This window comes from Protopterus annectens, chromosome 6.part0 (assembly GCF_019279795.1).
Source record: "Protopterus annectens isolate FY-2018-M chromosome 6.part0, PAN1.0, whole genome shotgun sequence".
In the NCBI taxonomy this organism is placed as follows: domain Eukaryota; kingdom Metazoa; phylum Chordata; order Ceratodontiformes; family Protopteridae; genus Protopterus; species Protopterus annectens.
This window is the reverse complement of record NC_056737.1, coordinates 1,241,335,182-1,241,359,804: the sequence shown is the minus strand read 5'-3', so window position 1 is coordinate 1,241,359,804 and position 24,623 is coordinate 1,241,335,182.

The window sequence follows — 24,623 nt, the reverse complement described above, 5'->3', positions numbered from 1 at the left end:
GCCAGAAAAGGTACTATAGGGGTGGCAAGAGCCTTAGCCAGTATCCAGAATCCCAAGGGTGACAGGTACAGGCCACCTCTGGCAAAGCATCGTGTTTTTTTGATCATGTCATCCCAGGCAGACAGATACTGGATCCCCTTAGAATGACACCAGAAGCTTAGCCAATTGTTGAAGTCAATCATTTTGTCCTTGTATTGTGGTATAATTCTGGGTGATGGCAGGATGCTACTCAGGGCTAGGGTCATACCTGCCTGGGCAACAAGATCGGACAGCTCCTCCGTGTCTCTTTTCATGTAGTCCAGGGAGGTACATCTCGGGTCGTTCACACCAACATAGACAATGACAGAGTCATATTTGTACTTGTTGTGGAGTGACCTGAGTGCATGTGTTATGTGGCGAATCCTGGCACCTGACAGGCAGATAACAGTAACTTTCTCCTTGTTTAACCTGGTGAGTGGAGCATCAGTGTGCCTGACTATAGTCACCTATGACTAGAGTGTTGGGTACGTTGTTATGCCTTATGGGCTGTGGTTGAGTGGCATACTGAGTTTGTGGGCTATGTGTCATTTGGGTTGTGTTGGGGGGTGGAGGTTGCTTGCATTTCTGCTTTGGTGGTCCCTGTTGCTTTAGTAGATTTTTTTGAGAGCCTCCGTGAATGTAGGTGTGTGTTATGTGTTTCTATGTGTGTGTTTTGGTGGTGTAGGTTTTGAGGGACTACGTAATGAGTGTGGTGTGGTGCAAGTGTTTACCTTCTCCTCTTGACTGTCTAGTCCAGTCTTGGGTGAAGAGAGCTTTGCTTCCAGTTTGGCTATATAAGTGCATCTCTCACAGGTTGTAGTGTTGGGTGGTAGGAGGAGAGGGTTGTCTGTGTACATGAGGCAATTGCTGTATTACCCCAAGATGCCCAGATTCATCAGGTAGACTGGAGAAAACACTGGGAGCTGATCCTTAGACATGCCTAGATAGGTGCTTATTTGTTAAGTACTAAAAACTGTTTTCCTCTAGACAAGTGAGGAAAGTTGAGTGCTTTAATAATTTGTAGCTTATTTAGTGCTTACAATGAGTTTTGAACAAGTGATAGGTTCATAGGTTCATAGGTAGATACTAGGCTATCTGCCCTAGGGCATTTACAAGCCTAGCCAGAGTGTGTTTGGCTTTCGCCACCCTTCTTAGATTAGTTGACTGTGCCTCTGTATAGTAGGTCACAGAAGATAGCCCATTTAAGGTTAATTTACCATGCCTCTGTCTAGCAGTGACACAGAAGAGATCCCAGGTTTAAATTTATGATCTCCCATCCAAACGTCAAGATTCTTCTTGAAGAGGGTCATTGAGGGGCTCTGTCTGACATGGATTGGGATTTTATTCCAGAGTGATGGGAGCCTCTGGGATATGAATCTGTCCCTCCAGCATGTTCTATTTATTTCTGTGCTGAGGTTTAAGTCACTGGAGTGTGTAGTTCTGCTGGATTTGGATTTCCTGAGGTGGAGCATGTCCAATAATTCTGGGTTGGACATGGCTTTATACGTCAGGCACAGATCGCCTCTGAGTAGGCAGTAGGCAACTGAGTAGAGCTGGAGTTTCTTTAGCCTAACTGCATAGGGCATCTGTTTGAGTCCTTTGATCCTCTTGGTGAGGTACTTTTGGGGTCTTTCTAGTTGTAGTCAATGTCGGGTAAGGTACATCCCAAATGGGGCATTGTATTAAATTATGGGCCTGATGACTGATGAGTAGAGGGCCACAATGACCTCTCTTGATCTAGATGTGAACCCCTTCATGATAAGGTGGGCTATATAGAATGTCTTTCTAACCACTTTGGCAATGTGATTGTCAAAGGAGAGATTGCAATCTACTTGGATCCCCAAATCCCTAATTACTTCTACCGTACTTAATGGATCACCACCTATGTGGTAATTTGTGGGCACTTTGTTTTTCCCAAAGGGGATGACTATGCACTTTTTGGCATTTAGCTTTAGGCCATGGCTCTGGCACCAGTTATCCGTCTATATGAGACCTTTTTGGAGGATGCTTGTGTCAGCCGGTGAGTCGATTATGGCCCCCAGTTTGCAGTCATCTGCAGACTTTGTCAGCCATAGTCCTCCTGTGTTAGCCTGTACTTCAGAGAAATATATACAGAACAAGAGAGGTCCCAGGACTGAGCCTTGTGGGATGCCACTTGTAACTGGTTTAGAGTCTGACATGGCACCTGCAATTCTGATCATGTGGGTTCTATCCCTAAGCCAGTTTGCAACCCATCTTGTGACATATGGGTTGATATTTAAGCTGGTGAGCTTATTTATGATGCCCGAGTGAGGTATTGTGTCGAAGGCTTTGGCAAGGTCAAGGTAGGCTGTGTGGACTACCTTCCCTTCGTCTATGGCCTTGGTGACTGTTTCAAAGAAATTGTCCAGGTTCAAGAGGCAAGATCTGCCCTTAACAAAGCCGAATTGGGTAGGATCCAGTGTTTGGAGGTTCCCAATGTCTTTGTTTATGAGTTCCATGATGATACGCTCCATAGCTTTGCAGACCAGGCTAGTTAGGCTTATAGGGCGATAGTTTCCGGGGTCCGTTGTGGCACCACCTTTATGGAGTGGGACCACTGTTGCTGTACGCCATTCTTTGGGTACATATCCTGTTTTAAGGCTAAGACTGAACAGTGATTTTAAGTGAGGGTTCAGTTCTTCTTGGAGCTCATGTAAAATGCAGCCCGGGACACCGTCCGCTCCCATTGATGCTGTGTTTTTTGCTTTGGAGAGGACAGCTCTCACCTGTGCATCTGTGATGTCAGGGAGGCTACACTCTGTTGGGATAGTCATTTGCTCATTTGGGGGGGAGAAGTTTGCACTGAACCTGTCTGCCAGGATGTTGGCAATGTCTGTGGGTTCAGTGAATTTTTTGTCATTTTGCACTAACTCAGAGCATATCTGGGAGTTTCCACCCAGGTTTCTGACGTAACTAAAGAAAGCCTTGTGATTATCTTTAGTGTCTTGTGCAATTTTTCTTTCGAAGCTAGCCTTAGATGATTTTATGAGGGATCGTAGTTTCTTGCTAGTACTGATCAGAGTTGCCTTCCCTTTCGGGGATTTTGCTCTATCATGTAGTAGCTTCCTCCTTCTGTTGTACAGCTTATTTATGGCTGGGGTCCACCAGACAGGTCTCCTGCCTTTGGATGAGTGTGTCTTGGTTTTATTTGGGATAGCACAATCCATGCATTCCTGTAGGTATCCATAGAATGCGTTTGTAAAGGATTCTGCGGTTTGGGCCATATTTTCCACTGACCCTGGGGCTTTGAATGATTCCACCTCGGTTTTGAAAAATGGGAAGTTTGCTTTTGAGAAGTTTTTGACCGTGGTTTCCTTTGCTGGGGGTGGGGACAGGATATGGATGTCCATAGTGATTAATTTATGGTCAGATCTTACCAATGAGGGGTATTCCTCTAGTATGGAACATAGAGTCCCCATGTTGGTGATGATCAGGTCCAATATGTTTTCCCCTCTTGTGGGAGTGGTGACCAGTTGTTCCATAGCATTTGAGTTTATAAATTCTAGGAACCGTTGGGCTAGGGTGTTGGGCTTGAGTAGTGCTCCCAGTCTATGTTTGGGTAGTTAAAATCACCCAATATAATGGTGTTTGGAGAGACCTTCATATTCTCCAGTGTCTTCAGGAAAGCCGAGTTGGGTTCCTGAGTTTGGGAGGGGTGGTCTGTAGCAGGCTACAAACTGGAAGGTAGTTTTGCCCACTGTTGGTTGCATATGGATGGTCTCAGATGCTTCGTGCAGTACCACTAGCCTGGAGGTATGGGTATCTTTGATGAATATGGATACTCCCCCTCCTCTTGTGGTTCGGTCCAAGTTTTGGGGCTGAAAAGCATGGTATGAGGTATAGCCTGGTAGTGCTGGGGTGCTCTCGGGAGCCTTGAACCAGGTTTCTGTTACTGCCCAGATATCGATATTCTCCATACTGAGGAGAGCCTCGAGTGCATGAATCTTGAGGTTTAGACTTCTGACATTGAGCAGCATTACCCTTAGTTTCTTTTTCCTTGTGTTGTCTAAGGAGGTGGGTTTGTCTTTTGAGCCTTGCCTAAAAAAGGCACTATGGGGGTGGCAAGAGCCTTGGCCAGTATTCGAAAACCCAGGGGTGACAGGTGCAAGCCATCCCTAGCGAAGCAATGTGGCTTGTCAAGCATGTCATCTCAGGCTGACAGACACTGGTTCCCCTTTGAGCGACACCAATACTTTAGCCAATTGTTGAAATTGATCATTTTGTCTTTATACTGTGGTATCATTCTTGGTGAGGGTAAGATGCTACTCAAGGTCAGGGTCATACCGGCCTGAGCCACATGATCAGAGAGCTCCTCTATGTCTCTTTTCATGTAATCCAGGGAGATACATCTCAGGTCATTCACACCAGCATGGACAATGACGGAGTCATATTTGTATTACTTTGGAGTGGCCTGATGCTTGTGTTATGTGGCGGATCCTAGCACCCAACAGGCAGCTTACAGTGACCTTCTCCTTGTTCAGCCTGGTGAGAGGGACGTCAGTGTGTCTGACAATAGAGTCACCTATTGCAAGTGTATTAGGTGTGTTGTTTAGCCTTAAGGGCTGTGACTGTGTGGCACACTGACTTTGTGAACTATGTGATACGTGGGTATTGTTGTGATGAGCTCAAAGAAACAGATTTGAGTGCTGAAACTAGAAAACTGGCTAGTTCTAAGAAACAAAGTTAAGCTAGAAGGCTTTCCTCCAACACAGAAAGGCTTGGGGGCTCAGAAGCTTACAAACAGTCCTGGATACAGCAAATCTGTATCTAGACTAGACAACTTACAGGAAAGGCAGGAAACAAGCTTAGAATTTTTTTTTTGTAAAGTGGAAAGAGGAAAGGAGGAGCAGAAACTAACTGGGTTGGCCTTCTCAAATGTTCTCCCTGGATTAGGTAGAATGAGGTAATGACACTAGACTGGGAGGAGTGTCCCAGATCAAATTTACAGCAGGAGTGGGCAATTGCAAAGCCACCAAGTATAAAAACAGGATATCAATAGGGAGGGAGAGTGGGAAACAAAAATCAGAACAAACAAACTCAACCAGATGCTTACCAATTGTAGAAAATTTCTTGTTAATACCTCACACACAGTGAAACTAGCTAGCAAAGTATATGCAGACAATAAAAGTGCTATACATTACTCAGAAATAAGCAAAAAACAGGATACTTAATGTTATATATCACAGATTAGTTGGCTCAGAGCCCTTCTTCCAACTTCCTCTGATTAACTCAGTGTGAAATGGCAGAAACACTCACAAGTTAACTTCTTAAGTAACAAAGTTGAAATCTGAAACAACTTAAAAAAAAAAGCTTGAAAGAACCAATGAGGTGCTTACTCCAAGCTGTAGTCCAGGCAATCCCAGTCAGCCAATGACCACAAACAATTCACTCTCACTGAAATGCTATACTCGCTTTGGCTAAGATATGATGGCCTGGAACATGTGCTCAGACACACAGCCTTTACTAACAAACAACTAGGCCCAAAACACAAGCCTGAATATGGACAATGCTACACTACCAACACTACTTAGGTAGAAAAAACTGCATAAATGTTTAAATAGATAAAGGATCAAGGAGACTCTAGAGAATGCTTTTAGCTGCAAACAAGTTATATGATACACCCCTAGCAGGAAATCAGAACAAACAAACCCAACCAGATGCTTAACAATTGTAGAAAATTTCTAGTTAATACCTCACACACAGTGAAACTAGCTAGCAAAGTATATGCAGAAAATAAAAGTGCTATAAATAACTCAGAAATAAGCAAAAAAAAAGGCTATCAATGTCAGATTAGTTGGCTCAGAGCCCTTCCTCTGACTTCCTCAGATTAGCTCAGTGTGAACTGACATGACCTTCATTTGTTTAAGTGTGTAGCATGCCAAGTATGACCTTTCGGTATGTTGTTGGCTGACATTGCCCTCATTTCTCTAAGTGTGTGAACATTCCCAGTATACCCTTCTGTACTGAATGTGTGGATCAATTCCAGGTAGTTTGTACTGCAGTGCAGACCTTTGTGTTGTACACCTACAGGTAGCATACTGTTTCTGCAGGGTATCTGTCAATCATTTGGCAATATGGGGACAAACTGTGCAGGGGATAGTGTGTACTGTAGGTGATTGTGTCTGTGCTGCTTCAGCTGCATGGTACTGCTGTTAGCTGAGATATTCAGACATGTGTACTGTTATACACAGTGATGTTTTCTGTCCTCATGTACTGTCAGGTGGACATTCTTGCTCACAGTGGTGACTTGTGGGACAAGGGTGACTGCAGCTGTGTCCTGTATTGTGGGCAGACACCTACGTGTTCATGGTAAGTTACGCCATTCTGGAATGGGAGCTGCAGACACTTTGTGCTGGGTTTGTATATCCAGTTCAGCACCTTGGTACAGTGCTGGCATAGGATCCCATACTTGTCCACTCATCAACATGGTAGTATGGCCTTATCATGCTGTGGTAATACCTCACAGTTGTACAGATTTGCACGTTAGCCAGAGGCAGGGGCCATGGCTCAGGACATTTACCCTATTGTGGTGTACGGACAGGTGTGTAGCCACCCATTTATGTGTTTGCAGCCAGGGATAGTTTGCAAACAGTTTGGTGCTGAACCCTGCACATTCCATGCTGCCCATGCTTCCACACCCCCCTCTGTTATTCTAACCTCTTCCATACATTATGCATATATTCTGTGATACTTTCCCTAAGGGTATCATCACATCACAGGTGTGTGTTAGTGTTGGTCCACAGCTCATGCAGTGGGATATGGTGGACATGTTACTGTAGTTTATCCAAATGACCTTGCATATAGCTTAAATGGAGTGTATTATGTTATTTAGGTGTCCATGACGTAACATGCATTGGCAGTATTTGTGAGACACAGGACTTTGGCAGGCACCTGTGGGCATTAGGTGTTTATGCAGGCCAGATGTGGGAGGCTGTTGTCAGTCTTACAGTCCCAGACCACCATACAGTATATTCCTCTGGGGTGACAGGGTAGATGTGGTAGTTCATGCCAATACCTTCTATCAGTCTTGATCACGTGGTGTGGATGCTGGCAGGGTGCTACCTACAGCTACGGACACACCTGCATGTGACACCTGCACTGCATGCTGCAGTCTTTCACTATTGCCATATACAGGTGGGGTCATACTGTAACCATTCCCCACAGCAGGGATATTGCCAGAGAGGTGCCTGTGGGTGGTGTTTGCGTGGCTGCATGCATGTGTGCTATGGACACTACTTGCATCTGACACACAGATATGCATGGGTCATTACAGTTATGCTGGCATGTGCGGGTACATCAGCTGATTCCCAATACATCAGTCCTACCTCCTTTGTGATCTACAGGTGTTAGGCAGACATCACCAGTATCCCCTACTACAGGTCCTGTCACTGTGATGCATACCTATATGTACAAATCCAAGGGTGTCACCATTTCACAGTGACACAATATATACTGTATGTCTGGAGTACTTTCCCCTGTATACTGCTTGTATATCTAGCCCGACAGCCATGCCATGTCAGTCTTTCAGATGGTGACACATATTACCACCATACAGTTACAATGGCTTACTGTTTGCATGTGTTATACTGGTGGGGATTGTCTTTGGCACTGCAGTCGTGAGGGCTTTTCCTTGTTATCAGCAGTAGTGGGCAATAGCCACCAGGTCTTACCTCAACATGCATACATATTGAGTGCTCTCACACATTTTGAAACACACACCATCCTAACATACACAAGACCTGCATATTGTGCAAATGCTACAACCTATCCTGCTACCTTGGCCACCTCTGGCAATCTGTGCTCCACTCGTATTATACCTACTCATACATGTTACTACATTTCTACACAAGATTGGGGGGGGTGGGGCACACCTGAGTGTAACTACGTTTCTACACTGGATTGGGGGAAGGGGCAGACCTGTCTATTTCCACATGTCTACATAGGCATGGGGGAGCACACCTGACTATTACTACATTTCTACATAGGATTGTGGGGGGGGGGGCGCCTGACTGTGTTTACATTTCTACACAGGATTGGGGGAACACACCTGACTATTACTACATTTCTACACAGGATTGGTGGGGCACACCTGACTGTTTCTACATGTCTACATGGGAGTGGGGCATACACCTGACTGTTACTACATTTCTACACAGGGTTGTGGGGGGGGGGCACCTGACTGTTTTTACATGTCTATACAGGATTGGAGGGCACACCTTACTGTTTCTACATATCTATATAGGATGGGGGGCACACCTGGCACATGCACACATTTCAACAGACAGGAACTAAACTAAGACAAACTAGTGAAAAACAAAAAGACAGCTTGGAAACACCAAAGCAAATTCTCTATCAGTTTAATTCTCTTTCAGTTTAATTAAACTGAAAGAGAATTAAACTGAGAGAGAATTTGCTTTGGTGTTTCCAAGCTGTCTTTTTGTTTTTCGCTACATGCACACATTTACTATGACTGTAGTGGTATGTCAGGTAGTCCATTTTATTCTGTTTTCTAACCTATCATACTGACTAGAGGCATATGAGTGTACTACAGGTCTTAGCTTTGGTTGCCCTACATATTAGTATTTGACTTCCTACCCTTCAGAACTAACATCCCACTGCCTGACCTGCTGTAGTCTGTCTGTGTAGGTCATGGGGGGGGGGGGGGTTACCCATAGGCATCATTCAGAGGCCATAGCACAGGCTCTGTTTGGGTTTGACTACACCTGTCCTGCTGGCTGAGACTGTTGTTGGGTATGTGAACCTCCCTGACTAGCATGTGTGAGTTATATGGACACACATGTCACCCAGCACATTTCCTGCAGTGGGTTTTGTCACCCTGTATAGTACTGGCTACTATGGTGATTCTAGTATGTGTTACAGATATTATGGTGCCACTATGGGTGTCTACTATCTGCTGCCGTAACATTCAGCCACCCAATTCCCTTGCATGCTCACATCCATAAAATAGATACAGGTAATGACACATTCTACTCCATTTGGCAATTGGTAGGTTGATTGACTTACCTTGTGGGTGTGCCAGGATTGAGGATGGTGCTGGAGGGCTGCCTATGTCAGATGCACATAGTACACTCCCTATACATGGTTGAGCACAGGTAGTGTCATGCTTTGCATTCCTTTTACTGTATGTGTGAGTCAGAGAGAGGTGTCATTCCCTGGGTCCCTACTGTGTCAGTGTATGTGCTATGTGTTGTCTCTTTGCCATGGCCTCGGCATACTGGGCATGCCTCCATCTGCCTACTGGGGCAGGCTCAGGTTTTTCATCCTCTGAGTCACTCTGTGTCTATGCAGGCCTTGGCATTGGTGGGGGGCTTTGTAGCCCTACACCGTGCTGTTCCTGCTGCAACTGTTTCCGCAGGATCAGATTGTGTAGCATGGCACATACCATAATAATTTGGGTACATGTAGCTGGTGAGTACTGCAAGCTCCACCGGATGTGTCCAGACACTGGAACCATGACTTGAGCATCCCAAACACACACTCTATTATGATTCTGGTCTGTGCGTGTGCCTCATTATGGCATTCTTGTTCAGGTGTGTGTGCATTTCTGATGGGTGTCATCAGCCACGGCTCCAGTGTGTAACAAGCGTCCCCCACTAGGTGATCGTAGGGGATGTCCCCACTGGCAAATCTCTGGTACAGCTGCATCAGATGCCAAATGTGGGAATCGTGATAGCTTCCAGGGCAGCCAGCACACACATTCATTATAATGCCCTGGGCATCACGCATGACCTGGCAGTTGATGGAGGAGAGGCCCCTGAGGTTGATGTAGGCCCTACCCTGATCACCGGGTGGTGCTCTGATGCATATGTGCATGTAGTCTATAGCACCCACTACCTCAGTGTATTCTGCTATTTGGTGTAAGAGAGATGCATATTGCTGGCCAACACCTCACGGTTGTTGAGGAAATATACGTGCTCACTGGCATGTGCTGACATGGCATCCACAAACTGGTGGAATACTCTGGATGCTGATGCCTGTAAGATCCCCATGATATCCCCAGTTGAGCTTTGGGTGGTACCTGTGGCTAGTATTCCTAGGCCTACACATACCTTGATATCCACTGGGATGGGTTCCCCAGTCAGTTCGGTGTGTCAGGCGTGGCTGGCACAGCTCAACAATTTGCTGTAGGAGGTCCTTGTTCCCCCTGTAGTGCTCCACTATCACCAGCTCATGTAGCCTCTGGTAGGTTACCCTGGGTCTGTACACTTTTCTCTGTCTCCTCACTGTGTGTTGATTGGCAGCATTCACATCCTCACCACCCTCAGCCTCTTGCATGTTCTTCTATGTTGCCCACTGCAGCCCCTATCATTTTGTAGTTTTGTTTGTTTAAAGTTCCCCGCTTGTGTACACCGGTGGTGTAGTATGGAAAAAAAACAGAGGGGAAGGTCTTTGCATAGTTTATAGTAGTGTTCTGGGCTGGGCTGGTCTGCTGCCTGTGTAATTGGCTGATACTGATACATTTCACCTGCCAGCTATGCTAGTTCTCTTTGATTACCTTGCTACTGCTGTTTTACCTTCCCATTGCCTTCCTGTTTAAGCCCAGGGGCGCACTGCACAAACAGAGTGCTCAAATGTGCACAGTGCTGCTTATTTCCTGGTTTAACTTTTGTTTTCTTCCTTTAAAACCCAGTGTGTGGTGCGAACCCCCTCTTAGGCAATGTAAATAGTGCTGGCAGCTTCAGACACACACCCCTTACTTAGCTGTGCTAATCTAGGAGCAAACCTGAGCCACAGTGCTCCATTCTGCTTACAGTATGCCTGACACACAGCCCTATGATGTCAGTTACCTCCTAGGCTTGCACCAAGCTATTCCTACTCTTACACTGTTGGGACCTGACTAGCATGCTGAGGAAAACTGGGATTCACTATCATTCCCCTCATTTGCATAGGATTGCCTGCTAATGCATAGTTACATGTCTCACACTGAGCCTCCCCCTTAGCAACCACTACTCACTGGCCATGTTGTCTTCCACCTGCCATTGACTTGCATGGCAGACTAGTGATTTTAGTTAGAATGCTTATTTTAGATTTATTTTATTATATTCCCCCGATCCCATTTACGCACCGCTGCCCTACGCTTAAACAGCTGAGATCAGCTAAAAAAAAATAAAAGTTGATTTTTGTATTTTTTGGCTGTTTTCAATTCCAATGGCCTTAAACTTGGCCATTGGCATGCTTCCTGACTGATACGCAACCTTTATTTAGAGCTGTCACAGCTCCATTTTGGATTTTGCAGAAATGTACTCGGTTACTAACCGAGTACATTTCTGCAGATTGCACTAGTCCTGCATGGCCAGTTTCAAGCTTCCTGGATCCCAAATACAACTCATTTGCATGGATTTCTCTTGCAAATGGGGTGATTTGCATACAGGGGCTTAGTCCATGCATAACTAGTGCAGGAGCGCTCGTGCACACCCCCGCAGGCTGTTCCTGGATTGCACAGCAGACATATTGGCTGCTTGAGCTCCTGCACTGATCCTGCACGCCGTACAAGGCATACAGAATCCAGGGGATATGTTTTCTAGGAAAGCTTGAATCTACTCATTCATATGGTATCTTACAATTTTATAATGTTTTGTCATACTCCATACTTTTTATATTTACTACTTACTTTTTATTATTTTTACATAATAGATTCCTATGTTTAACTCTTAGCCAATTGAGCACATTAAAAAATTGAGTGAAGCTGTATATGCAATTAGGTTTATTCATAGGTTCATAGGTAGGTACTAGGCTATTGACCCTAGGGCCTATATAAGACTAGCCAAAGGTACCCTGGCTTTCGCCACCGAGAAAATGGTTTTCCTGTGCCCTGTTGAGCAGAGCCACAGAGGTGATCCCTGTGGTGAATTTCCTATTTCCCATCCAATCATCAAGATTTTTCTTGAAGAGTGCTAATGAGGAGCTTTGTTTGATATAGATAGGTACTTTGTTCCAGAGTATGGGAAGTCTCTGGGAGAGGAATCTATCCCTCGAGCATGTTCTGTTTATTGTGGTGACAGGGTTTAGGTCCCTAGATCGTGTAGCTCAGAGGGATTGGGATTTCTTTAAGTGGACCATGTCCAACATCTCTGGGTTTGACATAGCTTGTGTGTTAGGCAGAGATCACCTTTGAGTAGGCGATATGCGACGAAGTAAAGCTGGAGTATTTTGAGACGGTCTGCGTAAGGCATCTTTTTGAGGATAGTAATCCTATTTGTGAGCTATTTTTGTGGCCTTTCCAGTTGTTGTAGATGTATTGTGAGGTACATACAAAAAGGGGATTTGTACTCTATAATGGGTCAAATGAGAGACAAGTAGAGGGGAGCAATGACCTCTTTTTTCCTGGATAAGAAACCTTTTGTGATGAGGTGTACCATGTAGAAGGATTTCCTGACTACTGTGGTGATGTGATTATCAAAGGAGAGACTACTGTCCACCTGTGTCCCAAGGTCTATTATCACACTTTTGGTGTTAAGTAGACTACCACCTATGTGGTAGCTCATGAGTACAGAGTTTTTGCCAAAGGGGATGACAATGCACTTTTTGGCATTGAGCTTGAGGCCATGCCTTTGACACCAGGCATCTGTCTCAGTGAGGCCCTTTTGTAGGATGTCCACATCGTTAGGAGTTTTGATTATGGCTCCTAGTTTACAGTCATCTGTGAACTTTGTTAGCCAAAGTCCTTCTGTGTTAGCCTGTACTTCAAAGAAGTAGATACCAAACAGGAGAGGACCTAGGACTGAACCCTGTGGTACTCCACTTGTCACTGATCTGAAGTCGGATTTAGAGTCTGCTACTTTCACAGTGTGGGCTCTGTCAATGACCCAGTTGGCAACCCATCTTGTGACATAGGGATTTATACCTAGTTTAGTGAGTTTATGTATAATTACAGAGTAGGGGTCATTTTATTTTCAACATACAGTACCTCTCTCTTTACAGGATTGAGACAGGATCCCCATATAAACAAAAGCATAATACTAATAAACTCCTTCTCATAAATCACTGGCATAGTAAACACACTGGCTAAATAGGCTAATTTTCCAAATGCAACAGAGTTCAAAAGGCATACTTTTTTCTTAAATGCAAGCCTAAATGGTTTGCAAAAGTTACACATTTTATTTTTTTATTACATTTTCCATTGCATTGCAACAGTATCTTAGTTCCCAAATCTAATTCCTAAAACTTCTATTTATTTCCTTCTGAAATCTACACCTTTTATTTTCCCATCATATCTGAAGCCTTTACTTTTCTCTTTATTCAAACTCATACTAATTATTTGCAAACATTTATTTAACTGACATAATACTTCTTCCAACCCACTTTGCTGTTTTGTAATAAGCATAATATCATCAGCATAAGACAACGTTATGAGTAAAGTAATTTCTTCTTTTGTTTTGTAATTTATATTACTAACCATGTGATTCAGAGAACTTGTTACTTTATTCATGTTGTTGTTGTTGTTGTTTGTCTTTCGGCTTTTCCCGGTAAGGGGTCGCCACAGCAGAACTCCGGTCCGCTAATGATTGGCAGTAGATTTTTTACAAAATGCCGAGGTGCCAGCTCAACGCCCAACCTTCAACGAAGGCACACCCATTTACACACGCATGTCTTTTGAACGCTACCCAACCGCGGGGAGGACATGCAGACTCCACACAGAAGGCACTCCCAAGCCCAGCCGCGAATCGAACGAGAGAACATCTTGCTGTGAGGTAACAACGCTACCGCCGTACCACCACAGCCCTTATCATAACTACTCTAAATATTATGCCACTCATACTGCACCCTTGTCTTATCCCTCTCTTAATATTTACTTCTTTGTTCAACTAACCATTGATTAATACTTTTACTTTATTTTTTCATAAGCAGTTTTTGATACTTTCTGAACCGTCTTGCTCTTACTATATGAATCTCCTATCATAATTAGTAATTCTTCCTGTCTGTTTAATACATCTACTAATTTTCTAACAACCATTAACAATTATTGACTTCCTCTACCTTTGACACTATATATCGTGTCCTGTACAATACTCAAAATTTTTAATTCTATTCTTTTTTGTACAAATTTCATAAAGATTTAATAATCTATATTATTCAAAACAATAGGCCTCCAATTCTTTATATCCTTTCTTTCACCTTTTTCCACAGAAACTTGCATATCGCAATACACTGTTTTTATATGTAATAAATTTATTCTGTTGTGGAGTCACATTTTATACATTTGGTGTTCTGTTCCATGAGGACCAGCTGCTGTATCCACATTTACTTGTCCTAATATCCTAATTCTTCTACTACTATTCATTTTTTTTCAAAATCCATATTATCTTGGTCAGAAAATGTGTTTTCACTCTCCATACCATGCTTTCTTTCTTACCCTTTTCTTAAACTTTTCTTGAACATAATCTACCACTATTCTCATTATATTATTTTGGTCTCTTTGCAGTATTCCTTTCTTGTCCATCAGGTCCCTCATTATACTATCCTCTTTTATGACTTTGTTTAAATATTATGCAACTTCTTCTCATTTCCTTGAAGTAAATATCTTTGTGTAAATAACAAGTTCTTAATTGTATCTTTGTTAACTCCATATATTTCTTTTTCATTAATAAAACATTTGCATTTTTTTTTTAATTATCAAATGCTTCTTCACTTAAAGTAGTATACCTTTATTTACTTCTATCTTCTTATTTACCTGCCAGACTAAATAATATTTTTATATTTTCTTTTGAATGACATCTAACATTCAGATGAGGCTTTGAAAATTGTTTCATGTTAATATGATTTTCCCATAATTTTAACTTTCTTTTCTCCTTCCCATTCATTCTCATTTAATCTTTTAAAACATTTCCCTATTTTAACAATAGCTTTTTTTATCACTTATCTCTATCCAAATAGCCATATGATCTAATAAACTGTTTCTATTGTCCCGTCTTCCTTTGTCTGCAACCCTTCCAAAATAAGAAAATAGCCAATTTCCATCTTATAAATTCCTCTACTATATGTTCAGTCATTGTTTTCCAAATATTTAATTTGCCATATTTTATAATTTCCATAACCTTTTTGACATCATCTAATTTTTTCTTTTCCTTAAATCACAATTAAAATCTAGTATAATATGTTCCATATTTACAACATAATTCAAAATTTCATTAAGCATGTTTTCTCTTTCTTTTTCATGTTTGCATACAGCACTATTATTCTGTATACCCTTTCTTTACATCTTATATCTAAAATAGTTATCCTCCTCATTATTACTAAGGTTATATCGAGAATGTTAACCATCTTCCTTGTTAGAATTCCCAATCCTGAACATGTATCTTGTCCTAAATTCTAAACGATATAATTCTTCTATAAATACTCTGTTTACTATCTCTTCTCTCATTAATAATCTTAATATCTTCTAAAATTCTAATGTCAAAATCTAAACTTTTGCACCATTCTATAATAGCTAACCTTCTGACAATATTTTAAGACTGTTCACAGTAATAGCTAATATTCTACAGTTATCACTTTTCTTATACCAATGTATCCTATTAGAAAGAAAATAGGACACCCTTCACCCCTTTCCTTTCTTTTTTCTTTGGTATTCAAACCTATAATTTTTCTTTTTCTCTCTTGTATTCTTTTACCAACAGATTTGTTTTTTTACTTTTAACCATTTTCCAGCTAAGGTCTTCATCACTAATATCTGTATCTTCATCTATAAATTATTCTTCTTTTTTGATGAGATTCTGTCCTTATTGTCATTATTAATTATGTTTACTACATCCTCTTCTGTTACCTTCTATCCCGGCACCTCTTGAATTGTAATTTTAACTCCTTTCTTGTATTTGTTCATGTTCTTTTCTCTTATACTTACTTGCATTATCTAACTTGCCTTTCCCTTTCTTACAATCCATCCAAATCTGTTCTATTTTATTACATTTACAACATTTCAAATCACATTTCTTTGTATCATGTCTTATTACACCACAAATATAACATTTTCTTTCAATACAATTAGTAATCAGATGGTCTGTCTTTGTACAATACAAACAAGTTTTTGGTTGACCCCTATATTGTACAGCCCCTTTTTGACCTTCTACATTTTTACACTAGGAATGTGCACACATTTTCATTTTCAATTTTTAATATCACATTACAGTCCCATCCTCTAATCCATATTCATCTGCTATCTTACACCTTAGAAATGTCCAATATTTCTTTACAAATATTACTTGTGTCTCTTTAAAGTCTCAAACGTCTGTCCTAAATTGAACATTATTTTTTCTTGGTTTTCCCTAAAGAAGGCTTTAAAAACATATGAGTTAAAAGGAGCATAGTCTTTACTTTCATATTTCCACAAAATTCTTTCCGTTGCATGTCCATTTTAAAAATAATATTACTTATATGAATAAAAGCTCTTACCTCTGATGGTGAGATCCTCAATGATGAAATAGTGTTGTCCCATACTACATAACTCTCCAGCCTTCTTTCTTCTTTACTCCTTACCATGCAGCTTCTTCTCTGCTTTACCTCTGGATCCTTTTATAGCACTTTCTTTTCCTTCTCCTTCACCATATTGGAATATGCATAGAATTGTTTGCCATTATCTATAGGAATTAGTTCAATGTCTTATTTTTGTATTTTATCCATTATATCCCCCAGGAAGCATCTTTACCACTCTCAGGCTCACTGGTAACCAACATACCCTAAAATAAATCACCCTGCAACCCTCCTGATTGAAGGGTTGTAGCCACAAATTCATTTATGCTCAAACTGTTAATTGCACAAAGATCTTTCTGGAATCTACATTCCAAATCTTGAGAATAACCAACTGGAATCTATATTCCAAATATCGAAAATGACTGATTGGAATCTACATTCCAAATCTTGAGAATGACCAACTGGAATCTACATTCCAAATATTGAAAATGACTGATTGGAATCTGCATTCCAAATCTTGAGAATGACCAACTGGAATCTACATTCCAAATATTGAAAATGACTGATTGGAATCTACATTCCAAATCTTGAGAATGACCAACTGGAATCTACATTCCAAATATTGAAAATGACTGATTGGAATCTACATTCCAAATCTTGAGAATGACCAACTGGAATCTACATCCCAAATATTGAAAATGACTGATTGGAATCTACATTCCAAATCTTGAGAATGACCAACTGGAATCTACATTCCAAATATTGAAAATGACTGATTGGAATCTACATTCCAAATCTTGAGAATGACCAACTGGAATCTACATTCCAAATATTGAAAATGACTGATTGGAATCTACATTCCAAATCTTGAGAATGACCACCTGCCCTCTCTTCACACTCCATCTCCATTTCAATCTACTTAATGTTAAAACTATTAGCAGGTTGTGAAGGCTCAACCACCTTCCACATAGTGCCCATACCCTCCTTCTCCTCACTAGTTTGCTGTGAAGTTTTGCCTGATTTCACATCTTACTCTTTCATGAGTCTGTTCTCTCTGATCAACTCATTTTCCATCACACAATCATTTCTCCTCACAGTATTCTCACCTGCACTTTCAACTACATTTGCAGTTGCCATCATGGTATGCTTTCTGCTTCTCCAAGCTGCCTACATCTCAGGAACAGAAGCAGGAAGCATAATGATCAAACAGACTGACTCATCAACACAAAAAGAGTAGGATAAGTTCCCTGATACCCTAGCTAAATTTCCTCTAGTAGTATAAGTACCACCTCAGGTGTCCCCTGAAAAGACACCACGAGCCTAGTGGGAATAACCCAGTTAAAACAAGGATAAATATAAAGTAAATCAATAATTAATTAACATAAAGACCAGACTTCCTTGTTCAAGCACAGTTTGATGTAAACTCAGTCTGTAATGTAGTTGCCAGTGGAATGTTTTTTATGCATTTAAATAAAATCAACCCTTATTAGCATAACTAACGGCATATAGAGACAAGGCTGTTATCCCAGCATCTTAGCCCAGGTGTTTACCCTTCTTGATCTATCTTGTAAGATATTTCTGAGCTTTTTCCTAGTCTTACCAACTGGGTTCTATTATACATGGAGGCTGAGGTACAGGATTCAATGCAGGTCAATCTATCACCTTGTACAGGATGAATAAGACTCTTTCATCTCTGCTTGATATACTATGGAAAATTTCATTTGAAGTAGAGAAACATTTCCTGGTGATGGTACAACCAGTTGTCTACAGTAACTCTTAGATCACTTATCTTACCATCTTTGCTGGGAATTATATTATTTAAAGCAGAATGATAACATAAGTTATTTCCAAAGTGACTACAAACGTAAAGAAACACCGACAGTACCACAGCTAGGAGATTTATTTAAGTAGAACAGTACAAACAGTACACAGGTTAGCGCTTTCAGGGATCAACTCCTTTATCAGACAACTGTTGAAATTCCACACTTCCTTAAATACTTGAAACAGTCACATGATGATGCAGGCAATTACCCTAATCACTGTTAATTAAAGAGAAACACAGTTGCCAATGCAGAATAAAAAATATAAAACTAAATAATGCAATAAGAATATCATATATCACACATTCCTTATCCAAGCTAATAATTCTGTTAAAACATACATAGAAAAATATATAAAATATATCTATAAAAAATATATATATAAAAATACATCTGACGTGATACCAATGAGTACATGTGCAAATGCATGCGCCTTGCTAAGAGTATATAGGCATAATATAAATAGTGAAAAATATATAAATGAATGCTAAATATACTTAAGTATCAACGTACACATAAAACCAGCATATAGACATGCATAAGTATAAAATGTAAAAATATATTTATATATATATATATATATATATATATATATATATATATATATATATATATATATATATATATATATACTGGACGTGCCATACAAAAAACTCAATGCCTCAATGGTCGAGCTTTTAGAAATGGTTTAAGCAACACCATTTGATTCAAACCGGGGTTTATCTGCATTAAATCGTATGATCCATCTCTGTTCGGCAGCTTCTGTATCATTAGATAAATTACCCCATCTCTGTTTCTCAGACAATATCTGTAAAACTAAAAATTTTGTAGATACGTTCTGGTCCTGTATTCTTAGTATGCATGGCAATAGCACTACTTTCTTTAATGTTTCTGATGTCTCTATAGTGTTCAAGGATCCTATCCTTTAGGCGTCTATTAGTCTTGCCTATGTAGAAACTGTAGCATGCCATACAATATGCAAAATAGAGCACGTTTGATGTAGTGCAGTCAGCATAAAAATTACTACTGTAACTAAAATTCCTAAAGGGATGTGTAAATGTACTGCCATTATGTATGTGCTTACAGGCTGTACAGTCTCTGCACATATATGTACACAATCTGTCAGACTTATTAGTGGTATTGATTGTGGCACTTCTATAGCATAATTCATTTCTCAGGGTTCTATTATTCTTAAATATGAAGCTCGGCTTAGGCCCAATTATGCCTTGTAGGCTGTCAATCATGGGAAGAATACCCCAATTTTTAGTAACAACATCACATACTACATTTATATTGCTTGCAAACATTAGTGGCATCCTAAGTGTATTGTCTGTACCTCTGCATTTATGTGTGACCACCTCTTGGTCGATAACTTGTCCAGGTGTTTACCCTTCTTGATCTAGTAGTGCGTGTGTCAAAGCAGGGTCTACATCTACCCGCCCCTATTACTCTAACCATCTGCGATACACATATCAATAGCTTTTGCATCATAAGCCCTATCTAGAAACTCTAGTTTAAGCTGATGTAGTGCTGTCTGTAATTCATCATCATCATTAAACAGTTGCATGATCCTATATACTTGGCCTTTAATAATGTTTACCTTCGTGTGGTTAGGATGCATACTAGTGTTGTGTAGGAACGTATTCTTCCTGACCTGCTTCCTAAATAGACTAGTTCTAATGTGGTTCAGGTCATCTCTCCTCACTTTGATATCCAAGAATTCAATTTCAGTACTAGAGTACTTAGAAGTAAATCTAAGAAATCCAGTGGTGTTATTGAGGTAGGTAAAAAATGCATTCAGCTCTGCCTCTGGACCATTTCACAACAAAAAAAATCATCCACAAATCTGATGTATCAATCAATATATCTACCATACATGCTATTAGTTAATATGTAAGCACGTTCCCATTGGACCAAAGAAAGGTTGGCATAGCTATTGGCACAGGCCGTGCCCATAGCCACGCTAACCCTCTGTAAGTACTTTTGTTGTTGAAACAGAAAAACATTGTTATTCAGCATTATGTCTAGCAGGCTACAAATAAGATCACTTTTGTTCTTATTAAAGTCAACACTATGTAGTAGTTCCCTTATACTCTCAATCCCCCATTCATTGGGGATTACAGTAAACAATGATTCTATGTCCATCGTTACTAGAAAACTGCAGCGGTTTGTAGTTGTCTCTGTCCATTTCAACCTAAGGGTTTCCAAAAAAAACTTTAGAGTCCCTTAACACACTCTCACAATTAATTAAAAGTGGGTGCAGGCTCTTTTCAATATAGATGGATAACGGTTCAGTAACCCACCCCATGCCTGAGACTATGGGATGCATGGGTGGCACTAAAATATTCTTGTGTATCTTAGGAAGACCATAAATCTCAGGAATGGTAGGATTACTGACTGAAAAGTAGCCAAATAACTCTTCATTGATCATACCCGTGATTAACAAATCAAAAATAAGAAAGGAAACCTTGTCAATAACACCTTTTACAACATTGTTAGAAATAGTCTGATAGGTAAAATCATCGTTCAATAGTCGTAGTATCTGATCTACATACACTTGCTTATCTATCATGACAATGCTCCCTCCCTTGTCAGCAGGTCTTATCTCAATATAATGCATTTGCTTTAATTCTGACAAAGCATAATATTCCTCTCTGCTTAAATTGTGAAAAGTATTAGGCACTGTGATCAGCAATGCTAACAGGTAGCCTAGTAGGATATGTGAAGGTATACTACTTTTTATAACATCCAACTAGCTCCATGGGTAAAGTTGGGGTCTTATCTGCAATAGGTCCTGGGTTTGAGCCCATAACAGCCAGAATGTGTTTGTAAATGAATGTAGTATTGTGAATTTTGGCACTGCTGTGCTCTGCTAAGCACTGGTCAGTCGTGTCAAGCAGTGCATAAACATGCAAATAGCTACCATTGTTTGTGTGGTGCTAAGCCTTGCTAAAACCACAGTTCTGTGAGTTTTCACACTACTTGGCTTTATATAGCTGATTTGCATGCTGCTAAGTGACATGGCATTTTTGGACTGTTGCTGAATGATGTGTAAGGGCAGGAAAACAGCCTATATTAAGACCAATAGGTGGGAATCCTGCAACAGTCATTGGAGTTCATTCAACTGTTGGTATGGCTGGTGGTACTGGTGAAGGTGTGTGCTTTTGGGTGCAGTGGTGGGGTATTCATGAGTCTATGGTCATGGTTGGGCTCATTATTAAAAGCCATGAACTCAGGCTGATGCAGGGCGGATTCCTGGGCTCAGAGTGCAAGGTGCAGGCCTGGGACCATTTGGCCAGGAATTCACCAATGTTACTGGTATCCCCACACAGGTGAGCAGTGTTATCACCACCATGACAACCTGAAAAGGAGAAGAAGGAATCATGGACACCTGGGTCCAGGAAGCTCAGTCTGGGAATGCTCCACAAGTATGTAAGTATGTCTTTCTCTGTCTAGCCAATATGCAAGTTGAAGGTCTGCAAAACAGTTATGCATAATGGTGTGCTTCTCTGCCAACAGCTGTAGCTGAGATGGCTCACAATGTTGAGTCCTAGGATGGGCATCTGGCCTGGTTGTGCTGTGAGTATGGTAAGTATGGATTTAGTATGCCAACTGTGGTGCAATAAGAAAGAAAGGGTAAAGCATGTAGTGCAATAAAGTATACACAAGAACAACTGTACTGCAATAAATCGGCATATAGAGCTGTCATGCAATAAATGAGTAATTAGAGCTGTAGAGTTGTATTGCAATAAATGAAAAATAAGGACTATATATCAATAAAGCATTAGCAATGCCAATGACAGTAAGCAAAATGCTGTTCAGCAAGATTGTGTTTTATCAAAACCACTGCAGTAGATTTCTATACAATGATTGTCTATGGTAAGGTTGCTGCAGTCAAGTGTGACACTGTAATAGCTGTAGCCAGCAAATCTAATGGTCTGAAACTGCATTGTTCAATCCATATTAGTGTCCAAGGCTGTCGCCAGGTCAATACCAGTCACATAATGTTCTCTCTTCCTAAGACAGCAGGTAATAAAGGTATATGGGTGAGATAGCCCAGTCCATGGGCAGATATTGTGTGTGGACTTCATAAATATTTCAAACCGATAACAAGAAAATTTGTTCACTAGCATTGTTGATTCTAAAATACAGCTTTTTTTCATATCGTTGTATGGCAGTATTTCATGCATATGTGTTCTACTGTCACTACTGTCTACTATAACACTGTAATAGTACTAGAATGCCATAGGAATGTCCTGTAACTTGTATTGCTCAATGCATAGTATAGTTCCAGGTGATCTCCAGGCAAGTATCAGTCACTCAACAGTCAGCAGTGACTCAGTAGCTCAGTCTGTTCAATGCTTTGCATACAGTACATTTTGCCACACACAGCCCTGGGTTTAAATCCAGTGGTATATAGCAGTAATTTTTCAGTATCAGTCACGTAATGCCCACATTTTGTCTCTCACCATGAGCACAAGAAGTATATGGGTGAGGTGGCCCATATTGTAAGCAGATAGTGTGTTTAGATTTCACAGAATTTTAACATCAGTACCATGAATGTGTTCATCAGCATTGCTGAGTTATAAATAAAGCTGTGTAATCCCAGTATGGCTGTATATCTTGCATGTCTGTACTAGGTTAGTGCAGTAAATGATTACATTATTTGTCGATGTCCCTGCAGTCACAGCTATTGGGTTCTACTCCCATGTCTGCCAACTAAGGCATGATGCCTGTCTAGTTTACTTACTGTGCACAAACATGCCTCTCACATGTCACAGTTTCTTGTAATGTAATTAAAATTGCCAAATCCATCTGTCACATGATTAGCAGATAAATTAATACCTGGAATGCAATGTATTATCAAATCCATTTACAGAACACCTGGGTAGTTATGGAAGTCCACATTATGTGAAACTATTCTATGTAGTGGTGTACCTGCATTTGTTACAGCTTGGCCCATACTGACCCATGCTAACAACTTGAGAGGCATGTACGTGCTACATCAGTTATATGAGAATTGTAATCACTGCACTCACACCTAACACTACACACCTGTAGAGTATATATTTCAGTGTATTGAGGGATATAGGCTGCAATGTCAGTAATGGAATATTTCTCTCTCTCCCCACCCCCTGTCTTCATTTATTTATTATTGTTATTTATTATTATGATTTAATATTAACATAATTTGTTACACTAACTATATTTTGGAAAAATGTGTTTCATTACTGGTATTTGTTATGATTTAATAATAACATATTTTGTTAAACTAGCTATATATTAGAAAATGTGGCTGATTATTGTTATGTTTTATTATGATGCAATATTAGCAAAAATACAGCCTCCTTGGGACCCGATAACATCCCAGGCTGCATCCTATGCAAACTCAGGTAGAAACTTGCAGCCCCATTAGGCACACTATTCAACCAAAGCCTGAGTACTGGCTTCATCTTAGCTGAGTATAGGACAGCCACTATCATCCCTTTACACAAAGGTGGAGCATCCACCGATCCAGGAAATTATAGATCCATCAGCCAAACTAACCTGATCTACAAGGCCATGGAATGGATTATCATAGACCTCATTAAAAAGGACATTAGAAACCTCCAAACACTTGATCCCATACAGTTTGGCTTCATCAAGGGGTGGTCATGTCTGCTAAATTTGGTCAACTTCTTTGAGACAGTCTCCAAAGCCATGGATGTGTGAAAGACTGCACACCTCCTACCTTGACCTGGCCAAAGCCTTTGACACTATTCTCCACTTGGGCATAATAGATCAAATCTCTCAAAAAGGCATCAATCCATATGTTAACAGATGGGTAGCAAACTGGCTGGCTGGCTACTCACTGATAGAACCCACATAGTCAAAATAGGGGAAGCCACCTCAAGCAGTAGACCTGTAACAAGTGGTGTACCCCAGGGTTTAGTCTTGGGGCCTCTGTTATTTGGGATATACTTTTCTGAGGTACAGGCCAAAACCAGTAGGCTATGGCTGACCAAGTTTGCAGATAACTACAAGCTGGATGCTGTCATCAGTTCCCCTAGTCATGTGGACACCCTTCAAGAGGGTCTCACTCAGACAAATGACTGGTGCCAGAAACATGACATCCCCACAAATGATCACATTAATAACAATGTCCTAAGCATGCAGTCAGTCATGAGGGATTTGGGCACCCAGGATGATAGCAACCTGACTTTTGACAACCATGTTGTTTCCATTGTACGGAAAGCCTTCTATATGGCCCACCTCATAAGTAAGGGTATCTCATACAGGGACAAGGAGGTCATAAGATCCCTGTATATGGCCCATTATTGAGTACAACGTACCTTTCAG